Source organism: Cyanistes caeruleus, chromosome 13 (assembly GCF_971803275.1).
Source record: "Cyanistes caeruleus chromosome 13, bCyaCae1.hap1.1, whole genome shotgun sequence".
Lineage (NCBI taxonomy): Eukaryota > Metazoa > Chordata > Aves > Passeriformes > Paridae > Cyanistes > Cyanistes caeruleus.
Genome location: NC_141713.1, coordinates 2863630 through 2875874, shown reverse-complemented (window position 1 = coordinate 2875874; position 12245 = coordinate 2863630). Strand labels below are relative to the sequence as shown.

Sequence of the window (12245 nt, the reverse complement as noted above, 5' to 3'; positions counted from 1 at the left end):
CCAAGGCCAGGGCTGGAGCACACAGTCCCCTGCACTTCCTGCACAATTCCCAGACTCCCAGCTGAGATACAGCAGCCCCTGTGGGATTACTGACTCCAGGCTACAGCAGATCAAACATAGAAGGAGCTCTCTCCACGCTGCAATCCGTCACCTTCAGCCCAGGCCCACTCTCAGGGAATGAAAAACAACCCAAATTGGATCATCCACATAACCACAGCACCACAGGCTGACAGGGATACTGCCCTACCAGGACACAGTGCCAGCAGCTTCCCTGGCAGGACACGCTCAAATCCACGGGGCAACTGGATCTGAGGAGAATGGACAATCCCATGGTCTGTTTGAAACGTTATAGAAGACACAGGTTGAATATTAATCAGAAAGAAAAAAGTACTGATCATCACCATATCAATGGGCTCAGTTTAGCTTTCAGTGCTCATTATTGTCTGGTGTGAGGTGCAGGACTGAGTCTGTGCAGATATTTCCAAGCTGCAAAGTTATAGCTATGGTTTTATCCCCAAAGCCTCTAGAAAGAACCACAACAACTCAAACACTTTAAGATTTAAAAATAAATTTAAAAAACCCCAGCTTTGCAACAGCATCATTCAAGTGACAATGCTCAGGAACAGGGTCTGGAATATTTTACAATGATTCTGCCACATTCCAGCACACACATTTACTTTAGCTGACCACAGAGTGCACGAGCACACAGCTACATGAAAAGGGGTGCTTTCCAGAGTGTGGCAACCGGGGGAGTCTAACCAGAATATTAAGAGACAGCCATATTTTACTATTATTTACCATTGAGGCACCACAAGAACCACTGCAGCTCCTTTCTTCTGAATATAATCATCATATTGATAAAACTGGCAGCGTTCCCAAACTGGACACGGCTTTTTTGTCCCACCACACAAAGAGAGGCAGACACAAAGACAACCAGTGACGTTATATTGGCTACCAAAGAAAACAAAATCCAAGCCACTGTTCTTCACTGCACGCTCTCTGCTTGGACAGGAAGAAAACATACTCTGAGAAGTCACTTTCAGACCTGTAAAGAGTTGACTGTTTTGCATGGTAACTAGGCATGAAATTACACCAGCTACAATTCAGGCAGCTCGGTGTTTTTCCTATGTTGGCCATCAGTCAGGTGCACGAGTGCTCCCACTTGGATTTAACTCGGATGCCACGCCAGAACACATCCCATCAGCAACACACTTGTCACTTCCACGCAGGATGGTTTTGCTGGCATGTGGAAGCAGCTGAGGCTCACAGCATGTTGCTTTTTTGGCAGGTATTCCACCTTGCCTAGGGGAGACAGGCATGAGGGAGTTTTACGTCTAGGAAAAATAAGATTATTGTAGCCCATCAGATATGATTTCCGGCATTAAGGATTAGAGCTGTGCCCCAGCAAGAGCCAGTGAAAACAGCAGGTTGCTCCTTAGCTTGCACCTTGTAACATTTTATTGCTTACCTGCATTTATTTTAGACCAAGTTCCTTTCTGAAGGCCTCAGTCCTTCTCTGCCCACCCCCACACACAGCCCTCCCTACTCCCAGAGAAACTGCAACTAAGAATAAGCACGTTTAAGTTTCACATCATCCTGACATTCCTTAATGTCAACATCTGCAAGTGACTGCTTTTCCTTCTCCTCAGCACTTCCCACCTCAAATTTTGCCTCTCTGGTGGTCCTCAGCAGAGGGGAGCACCTGTAAACAGCTCCCTGATTTACCCAGGCAAGAATCACTTGGAGCAGCAGCTACGAAAGGAGCAGCATCTGCTCCAAAAGCATCAGCAGAGCGTTGCACAAGAGCACTTACTTTAGCCTGCCTGATACTGCAAATGCCAAAGGAATGTAGCTCCCTTGTATCTCTACTCACGGGACCTCTGTTTAGAATATTTGAAATTACTTAGGCTCCAGACCCCCCTCAGGGTTTCACTCTGGCTCTCTTGCTTTCACCACCTTTCACCTCCAAGAGGTTCTTTGCCCTTGCTCCTCTTTGCTCCCTGGTGCCAGTGAGAGGCTCATCTGCACCCCTGCAAGCTGGGCTCCCTCAGTTTCATTAGGAAATCATCTCCAGTGATTGCCCTGGGCCGTGGCTCAGAAAGGCTGATGGAGATCTGCAGGTCTGTCTGCAGGGCTCCTCACTCCCAGGTCAATTCATTCCTCCTGATGCCCTCTGGGCCCCGGAGCACACCATGCTGATTATTTTTGCAATTTCTGCCTGTGACTTTTCTGTCCCTAAGCAGGTGGGGTGAGCACATTTCCTGATGCTGCTCCAGCAAAAGGTCCATTCCAGCAGAAAATTTGGTTCTCCCTCTCCCTCCTGAAAGCAAGTCTGCTCCTGCCTCACCTCACTTCAGCCCTGACGGTGGAATTTTAATTGCAGGGACTGGTGAAAGAGGGGAGGGAAGGTGTGGTTTGGCTGCAGGACAGAGTCAGGACCTCTTACACTCTACACCTCACCCTGACAGTACCTCCTCCTGTGCCCTGGGGATAACCCCGTGCCATGTGGGGAGAGCTGTTGTTCCACAGCGTGGAAGGAGCACAGGAAAGGTTTGCAAAGCCCTTTGATGGTAAAGCACAAAATTCTAGACCCGGGGTAACAGTTCCCTCAATGGACTGGGAAATCAGGTTCCTCCAAGTTTCCCTGCGAGCAAGGTCAAAACCACACTTCAAGTTTGCTCGAGAATGACAGCCAGTCTAAAATTAAGCTGAAGAGTAACTTCTCACCCTCTTGTGAAACAGGCCACAAAAAAGCCTAAATGCATCTTCAAAGCCAAAACAGATCTTCAAGAAGAAATACTCCCTGGAGAGGGGAGCAAGCACAGGCACATGTTCCAAGGCAGAGCTGGGTGTCGACATCAAGGACAGGGCAGAGCTGCTGCCCTCAAGGGAAGGGACTCAGTGGTGTAAAGTGCCATGGACCCACCCCAAGTCACCTTTTGCCACACTCAGCTACCAAATCTCACTATTTATCCACACTAAGAGAGCAGAAGGGGAGATCAAAGTCAAAACAAGAGAGCTTAACATGAAACAGCACATCCCTCTCCTGCTCTTCCTCCATCCCACGAGACCTATCTCATGGTAATTTGATGAAAAGTTGTTTTTCCACCCAAGCTCTAATTTGAGTCAAGAAGCCAGCAGTGACAGCATCAGAAAGCTATTTTGGAATGGAACTGAAGAGCTGTCAGATAGCTTCGTGGGGTTAAAAAAACCAACTCAGAAAACCAAACACAGGAGACGGGAGATGGCAAACCTCAAGATGTCTGAAGACCACAGGAGACAAACCCAGAGATTCCCAAATCACCAGGACTTTGTCAGTTTACAGTGCCTCTTCTCACTCCCTTCCCTACATTTCAGAAGATGAGTGTGCATTTCTGGGCAGGACTGATTTCAGCCAAGTGTCTGTGGAACGAGTTTGAGGACACGTGCAGGAGAAAAGAAGTAACAGTGGAGGCGGGGAAAAGATGGGGAAATTAATCCAAAGGCTGCAATAAAGTTCAAAAATTTTAAGAAGTCAGGGTTTTTTCCATTTAAGTGCCTGGTGAAGGACTGGGGTGCCTCTGTTATGGTGCACACAATGTCTTTCAAGCCAGGTCTGTCTCTGGAGAAGAAACTGAAGACAACTTCCCCCAGAGAAAGTTCTATTGTCCTGCAGTCGCTGCCAAATTCAGATGCTTAATTTGAAGTGTGAAACAGAAGGATTCCAGTCTGCTTTTAAAGAGGAAAATCTCCAGGCTACTGCTCCATCCCATAACTAACACCAGCTTTGTTCAGGGCAGGACACAGCACAGCTCCCTATCCTCAAAAGGAAAGGGAGGCAACATATAAACAACATATCACTGTACATCACAGCCTGGGAGCTGCATACCTCAAACAGTAACCAGTGCTAACAGTCTGAGGCACCTCGACAGATGTATGGCCAAGCAGCTATAAAAGAGCCTTTGTGCTGGCTGAACAGAAACAAGGCATTTTCTGTACGGCCTGACCACCTCACAGGATAAACGGGGTTACACATTTCACACCTCCCCTGCCCCAGGGACCCCAGGGCAGATGGCACGAGGCAGGATGGAGGAATGACCCACGTCAGGGATCTGCAGGAGCCACTCTGCAGCCACAAGGAAGATGACTTTGCCCTCACCTTCCATCCCCCTCGCTTGCAGGTCCCATGTCGGAACCTCACGGCCTGCTTTAAAGCAGAGCCATTCAGCAGAGGCTTGTCCCTGCAAAAGATCATCACAAATACTTGTGATCCACCAGCCAGAGCCCCAGACAAAGGCTTTTCATCCTCGTGCTTAAGCACCCAGCTGCTATTTTATATATCTTGAAACACACTTTTCATCTTCGCCCTGGTTTCCAGTTCTGAAATTAGGCTAATTCTTCAAGGCCGCAGGAGCCGTGGTGTTATTTTTGGCCTGGGGAAGATAAGAAACCGTGTGGATGGTTTTTCCTCAGTACAAGCACACACAGCAGCAGCAAACTTCAGGATTCAGCCAAACACATTATTCCACAGGATCAGAAGTGGCTTCCAGTTGGGCCCAGTAAAACACAGCAAGAAAAAGTGCAACTGCAAAAGGCTCTCGCAGTGACTGCAGTGCATGTTTCAGCTCCAGGGAGGCAGAGAGAGGGGAGAGAAAAAAAAAGAATATTTGAAAAAGTCAAAGAAAAATAGTTCTGTCCAAAACCTGGAAAAGCCACAGTTAGCAAACATTCCCAGGGAAGCAAAAGCCCTGCTGCTTTATGAAGATTAAATCTGCTATTGTCTCACAGTTGTTGGCTGTTTGCTTTTTTTTAAATAAAGTTCCCCTTGGCCAAGGATGTTAGGAAGTATCTTCAATAAGAAAAGGATATAAAAACAAGTATGCCAGTTAATAAATCTGTGATAAGCTTAAACAAACAAGGTAAGTTAAGGTGAGGGTAAGGTTTCTTGATAAATCATCTTGTGATAAGGGTAAGCAAATTTCTCTTTTGTCAGGACAGGAAAGATACACATGCAAGGGGCACAATATTTTCTCTGACCTGGACAATGAATGTGAGAGGTGTATGTTCTGAGTCACTAATGTTGGACAAGACTTTTTTTCAAGCATATGGTCTGAAGACTGTAGGAAACTATTAAAAAAAATGGGTCAGGCATTTAACCCACTCTGCACCCTACCACTGAGAGGAACTGTAGGAAAAAAGCTTTATAAAAAATTCAGACCTTGGATACAGACAGTTCCCCAATGAATATCTATGCAGAATTTCACTTAATGTTAATTCTCAACAACCCATCTACTAAGAACTTTGTCCTTCTGAGGACAAAGAACACTGTCCTTATGCAGAGATGCTGAGGAGTGAATTCTGCTGCCCCTTGGGCAAGTATTTTCTCTCTCTGTAAGACAGTAGCACACAGTAAAAAGTATGGTTACAAAGGATTAAAGCAGCTCAGTTAATGCAAACTAGCACTCTCTCTCCTGCATTCCTCACTAATACAGTGGTGACATAACCAGCCAAAACATGTAGCTTTAACTCAAATACGGTTTAAAGAAGTTACTGCCAAGTAATTACACCCATTGAAGGCCCATGAGCAGAGGAACCTTCATTAATACCCCGCTGCAGCTCTGGGAGCGCTTTTCGAACCAGCTGCTCCAATCTGAAGTGGCAACCATGAACAAGAGCAGGCAGCAAGTTTTCATGAGCAGACTTGTGCCTGCCTTTCAGAGGACACCCTGACACATGGCTGAGCACAGCCACGAGGACAGCAGGCAAGGACACAGCATCCAAGTGCTGGCTGCCTCCCCACAAGGGCTGGGGCAGCCCTGAGGTAGAGGAGCTTTCTGGTAATGTCCCCCTTTATTTTTCTGATAACACGCTTTTCTTTGCAGCTGAAAGAAGGTGACAGTGGCACTTCAGGAACTGCAGGCAGTTTTCTACTACCCTTTTCTGCTTTCTAATGAACTGCTGGCTGAGTCCAAACCATGGGTTCCCATTTATTTCATCACTAATCCTAGCCTCTGTGTCAGAACCTGCGCTTAATCCACAAAGAGTACCGGATGCTTCTGAAGACTGTTTCCAAGAACAAAAATACAGAGCTCAGCTGGAGCTCCCTAAAGCCATTCAGTAGGAAGGATTAAACCCAAAGACTTGGATGGAACTTAGATCCAGTGGGCATGACCCTACCTGTGCTCTCTTCATTACACAAGAGCACGCCATGCCTTTGCCTTTTCCTAAACCTTTTTCTAAACTACTGACTCCAAAGCACTGGCTCCAGGAGCCTCCTCTCACAGCTCTGCACAAACATTCAGGGCTCACATCCATGTGCTCTCAGTATGAACCAGCACAGATGAAGCTGTTTGTGGCAATGCTCCCAGGACATCAGATCACCAAGCGCAGAAGCTGACCACTGAAGCTTCACCCACACTGCAGCCCTGGGAGCAAGTCCCTGCCAGCAGCTCAGGTAAAAATGGCATCACACAGGCTGCAAAAAGCTCTCTGTGAAAAGGAAAAACTGCTTCCATGCTCATTCCCTGGAAAAGGGGCTCTCCTTTTGCCACCAATACTTCACATCAGGGCACAACACTGAAGTGTGGGCAAGAGATAAATGGATAAACAGACATTTCCTATTCAAAGAGACTTTAAAAGAATGGTCCCTATTAGCTTGGGTCCCTAACAGCAATATAAATTGTATGCAGGCATTGATTCTTCTCCTGAAATCACCATTACCACACAAGCTGCAAGTAACTAGCATGAAGTTCAATAGGTTCTCAAGAGTCCCCCCATAAAAATCTGTCACAACTTTTACTTTTGTTTCATTATTGTAGCACCACTTTTAACTTGCCCAACTGGAAAAAAAACACTAACTTGCTCTCACTGAGGCTACCAGCAGAAAGAAGTTTACTTTCATGTAAAAAATCTAACCAGAAATAACCAGAACTCAACCTTCAGTTTTGCAAGGGCTCCCAAATACACTTTTAGCTGAAACTTTAAAATTTAAGAAAACAAAACCAGTTAGTCCCCCAAACTTTTCCAATTAAGTTCCCAACTTCTTTGTGACACATAAAGGTCATTTTGGTCGAGGCATGCAGGAAGATAATCCCCACCCTTCAGGCAGTCAGGATTTCTGGCAAGATTTTAAGAGGTCTCCAGCTGATAACCATGAAAAGTTCACACCACCAGGAGTCCAGATAAGCTTTTAACACAGGAAATTAGTGAGAAAATGTTTTAAGGATTTTAAAGATCAATTAAGATGGTGTAACAGTCCAACAAAGTAGAATTGAGTTCTCTGCTTCAAATCAGATGGGTTTAGAATACAAAACGGCAGCTCTGGAGCTGGGAGGTGTCTACAGGAAATGAGGTTAGACAAATGCAGGGCAATTAATCCTCTGTGCAGCCAGATTACAGACTCCCCCCCCATCCCCAGGGCCACCAGACACAGTCAGAACAGGGTTAAACTGCTTCAGGTTGTCATCTTGCATCTTCTCTGCCCATGTTTTCCCCCACAGCCCAAAAAAGCCAATCTCTAGCCTGAGATGTGAGGTACACTCGGGGACAGCACACAGGGACACTCAAGACGTGCAGTTCTCGTTTGTAACTGCAGATGCAAACTGTGAAAAAAGCAGCACCAAACTCCATTTTCTGCCTTGTCAGCACTGGGGGGCTGTAAAGTTCATCAAGGATGCTGAATTTCGGGGAAGCAAAAGATGAACTGGGAGTTCCTGGCCAGGGTGAGGAGTCAGCTGCTGTTCACAGCTCTTTCTGGGATCTCTCCCAGCACACACCAGGGACTGCAAACAGTGTGAACTGGGGAAAACGTGACTGTACAGATCACAAATGTATCCTCAGACACTGGCCTGGTACACCATCAGCCCAGGGAGCAAGGGAAGTGTCTCAGCACCCAGCCTGCTAGGAAATATTCTTCCCCAAAGTATTAAGAAAACCCTTCATTGCAGATTAGTGTTACACACCACTGTGGCTACAGCCACTGTACAGAACATTATCTGTGCTCATTCATTGAAAGTTCAAAAGAAAATGGTGATCTTTTACACCAAATTTGGTTGCTGGGTTATTTTAAAGTAATAAATAGATGTTACTCCGAGACCCATTGTGTCCATCCATTTAAAAAACCCTAGCTTTGTTTCTTCTCCGTGATAATTCAATTGTTTTCATTGAAAAAAATCAAGTATTTCTTAAAACATCATACTCCAATTATGGTACAGGTAGCACTGAAAGCATTTGAGCTGTGTGTTCCTATCCACCCTGTTGGTGACCTCAGCTAAGTTTATATTAAGCCCCTTCCCCACATCAGCACTTCATTTTTACTTCCCACCACCAAACAAGCCTGGCTTTTCTCTCCCATGCTCACAGGCTCTGACACCTCCTTGCCGCTGGTGCTTTAAGCTGCTCACAGAACTTGACTTTAACTGATTGAGGGAAAAAATACAAATATTCTCTCCAAATTAACACAATTAACCCTCCCTCCCCCAAGCATGCAGGTCACAGTCACCCTCTACGTAACTGAGAGGCCCAGCTGATAACATTTGTGTCCCCTTCAGTCAAGAAAAACAAGTTTTTAATCTATTTTTATCACTGTCTAGTCACACAGGACACTTAGAGAGATACTGGTCTTATACAGAGGTATCCATGAAATGCTTTATTCCCCTCACCTTCATCTTTTACAGAAATAAGCCCAAAAGAAGCTGAAAAAGGAAACTTGCCAGCTCAGTGTTTGGTCAGATATCATTGACCCATAGGAGATAACTGACTACAAAGGTATTCCTGGGATTGCCATTGATTAGATTTGGAATTTAACAGTGTCTCTCCAAGGTCTCCAGTCAGGTGGGATTCCCCTACCAGAGTCTCACAGCTCCAGCAAGCTGTAAAGTAAGATTTTACCGTACAAAAGCAGGATGGCTTTCCCATCAGTTCAAAAGAAAAATACACAGCAGAAAGCTTCTAGTCTCAGACTCACCTCCTGCCTATCCCCACTGCTGTTCAACAGAACAACCTCAAATCCTCAGCTATCTTCTGAGTGCCTTAATGAAGAAACTGGCATGATGAGCTATTTTATTAGAGTTCTTTGTCCTGTCATGCTATGAAAGATTAGCCTTTCCTGACTTCTCCTCAAGATAACAAGTAATCTTGATGTCTCCCTGAACTCAACAGGCCGAACAGATCCTAATTTGTAACAAAATCACTGCACTCCAAGACAACAGTAATGGGGGAAAAGCAATACTTGTGTTTGCTGGATTCATGGCTGAAGCTTCCTAAGAGTCTGCACGACACCATCAAAGTCCTCATTTCAGCAACCCTCAGCTTAGGCATTAGGTCAAGTCATCCAGCTAACTAAGGACAGATTAACCATGTGCTCACAAAAACTAGGTCAGTCCCAAACAGGCTCTACAGCCTGGAAAGGCCTCTCTGTTTCGGCACAAACCCCCCAGTCCTCCTCTCTGAAAAGGATATTCTGCACAAAGTGAGTGGAACCCAGACTCAAGTTTTGTTAAAACACTTGCTCTTCATTTCTACAACACAGAATAAACCTTGACCAACCTGCATTCAGAAGTCAGTAGGAAAACACTCAGTAATGTCAAGTTTTCCCTCTTTGGAATATCTGGTTCTCAAACACTCAGTTATTTTCTGAAGTGAAAAAGCCAGGTCAGGACCTGGCTGTGGACCTGAGACCTTTTTCCCGTTCCAAACCTTCCAAATCCTCCCAACCCACACCTGGGTTTCACAAACCCAGTCTGCAGCCTTTACTCTCTCCCCTGACCTCTGTGCCCTCCTCCTCAGCAAACACTAAAATTAGACCACAGTGGTCATACCACGCTGCCTCCCCCACTGTTGTCATGGACTCCCTGTCGCATCAGTCATGTATTTCAGTCTCACCCTGTGCCCCATGCATCACCTCCCTTGCCCAGATAATGCTCTTCTCTAGTCGTACCTGTCTGTGCTTTGATAAAATGCCATTCCTCATTACCTTCAGGGAGCTCAATCTCCATCCATCCCCAGAATGCATGGCCACCCACTTACATCTTAATCCAAAGCCAAAAAGACATCTCTGAGGCGTTCCAAAGATAAAATTTAGTGCTGGAAGAAAGGTAGTACATAAACATCCACCCTAAAACTCTGGGCATGCTTGTATCCTCCCTCTCTCTCTCACACACAATTCACATCACAGGTTTCTGGAAATGAAGAGATGCAGTGGGCTGCTCCCACAGCGAGATAAGGTGTCTGTGCTGTCAGGGTTTGCCAAGTTTCCATGCTCTGACTTCAGAAAACGTCCAAGCTTTGAAGCCAGGACAATACAGACACATAATAATGTCTCATTTCAGGAGTGCTGCTGGAAGCTCCTACCACAAAGACAAGACAAATCTTTCATTTGCTGGCTGGGAGTCGAGGGAAAGGTTCACAGAGCAAGAACAACCAAAGCCCACAGTCCAAGCCCACTGTCCCGGTGTCTGCAGAGGACAGAGGTGCTCCAGAACACCCAGCACATCCTCACAAATCCCACCCTGCACTGCCCTGGGAGCACACTCTGTGCTGGGTGTCACTCACCACCCAGCCACAACAGGATCAATCTCCTTTTTTTTTTTAATAAGAAAAGGTTTCCACAAAGGATAAAGCAAAGGAACTGGAGATTTGCCATTAACAGCACCTCTTTCCAGTCATTCAGAACTGATCAATCACTGCAGGAGTAATTTTTTTTAGTTTTTTTTTCCCCCCAGCTGACCTAGAGAAAACATAAAGTTCAGTTTTGCCCTTGGGAACATCCATCCCAGAAATGCTACGTTCTGGCACTGCCAGTGTACTTGGCAGATATAACGTGCACTTTAAGGGCTTTCTTAACTTCAGTAGCAATTATCTTCAATTACTCCAGATGAAAGACCACACAAAATGTTAATTCAAACCCCCTTCTCCCAAAGCCCCCTGCTATCCCTGCTCACCAGGTTTGGGATTTCTAATTTTCCATTTTCCCCCTCACCAACACCCAAAAAGTTGGACCTGCTCTTCCTCACCTTTCTTGGTGTGATCACTGCCCTCGTCACATCTTCTTTTCCAAGTATAGTGTAAAAAATCCTGTCACTTGCTGCCTCTCACCTTATTTCTCTCACAACCTCAGTCAGAACAGGAGATAAGACAGACAAAACTGGTCATTTATACCTGTCAGAGGTAGCAAAAGACTGGATCCACCTGTTTCTATTGCACTGTAGGACACACAGGAAGGAACTGGGATCACCTGAAAGCAGCATGTGTCAGAAGGGTTTTAATACTGAAAAAATTAATGAGATATATCAGCACTGCCTTGACTTCTAGCAGCTACAAAGAGCCTGTAATAAAGTTGTGAAGCTGTTAACCACAAATTAGGAAATCATGCAGCAACAGCTGCAAAACAAGGCTGAAACAACACCAAGCTACACAGTGATGACTTTGTAATTCAGGTGCATTTAAAGGAAATATTAGACACAATACTGAGAATCAACAATAATTTTGGGATGGTTTAAATCACAAATGAAAGAGCTTGCCATCAAAACCAGAACATGTTCTCAGGCTGAAATCCAAGACCCTGCGTGGCACCACATGGCAGTGTAGGAGAAAACAGAACTTCCACGTCCCTGTGATCCACATGAGATGGACTGGAAGAACTACTGGTGGGAGGAAAGGGAAGAAAGAAGGAGACTTAAGTCTGAAATAACACCCAGCAATGTGCCAGAAGTCTAAAATACCAATATTCACTAGAAATGCAGAACTAGTTCTGAGAAAGTTCACTCCAAGCCTTCAGCTCTCCTCAAGAAAAAGGACTACACTCTGTTTTTCTTCATAACCTCTCAAGCATCCTTCTGGAAGCTTCTGAGATTTCACAGCTCTATTCTTTTCATGACTGTTTTCTTATCATTTGCTGCATAAACTCTCTGGCTTCAGATGCTCCACCCTATAGAACACTGAATTTTATAGTTATTTGTCAAACAGCAGCACCAGTCTGGGTTTTGTTTTTACAGTGATGATAATCCTTGCCCTAAAGAACTTACATTTAACAGCCATGTCTCATCTGTGACTCACTCAACCTTGTGTCAAACAAGGGAACAGCTCCTAGCCTGGTCACAGGAGCTTAAAATCCATTGTGGGCTGCAAAGTGCTCCCAAAGCCTGGATGGGTCAGAGCTCCCCAGAGCCCAGAGAGCTGCAGTTGTCCTCAAGCCTGCACACGCTGCTGCTGCTCTTCTGGGCTGAGATGACACAGGAAGTCCAAAGAATGGTGGTGTCAGTTCCTCT

At 45.5% G+C, this 12245-nt stretch overlaps 1 protein-coding gene across 1 annotated transcript in view; it reads right to left on the bottom strand.

Annotated features, from left to right (window-relative positions):
- The window catches only part of CHSY1 (chondroitin sulfate synthase 1), a 74553-nt gene that overhangs the window by 50087 nt on the left and 12221 nt on the right, over nt 1-12245 (bottom strand). The window lies entirely within an intron of this gene.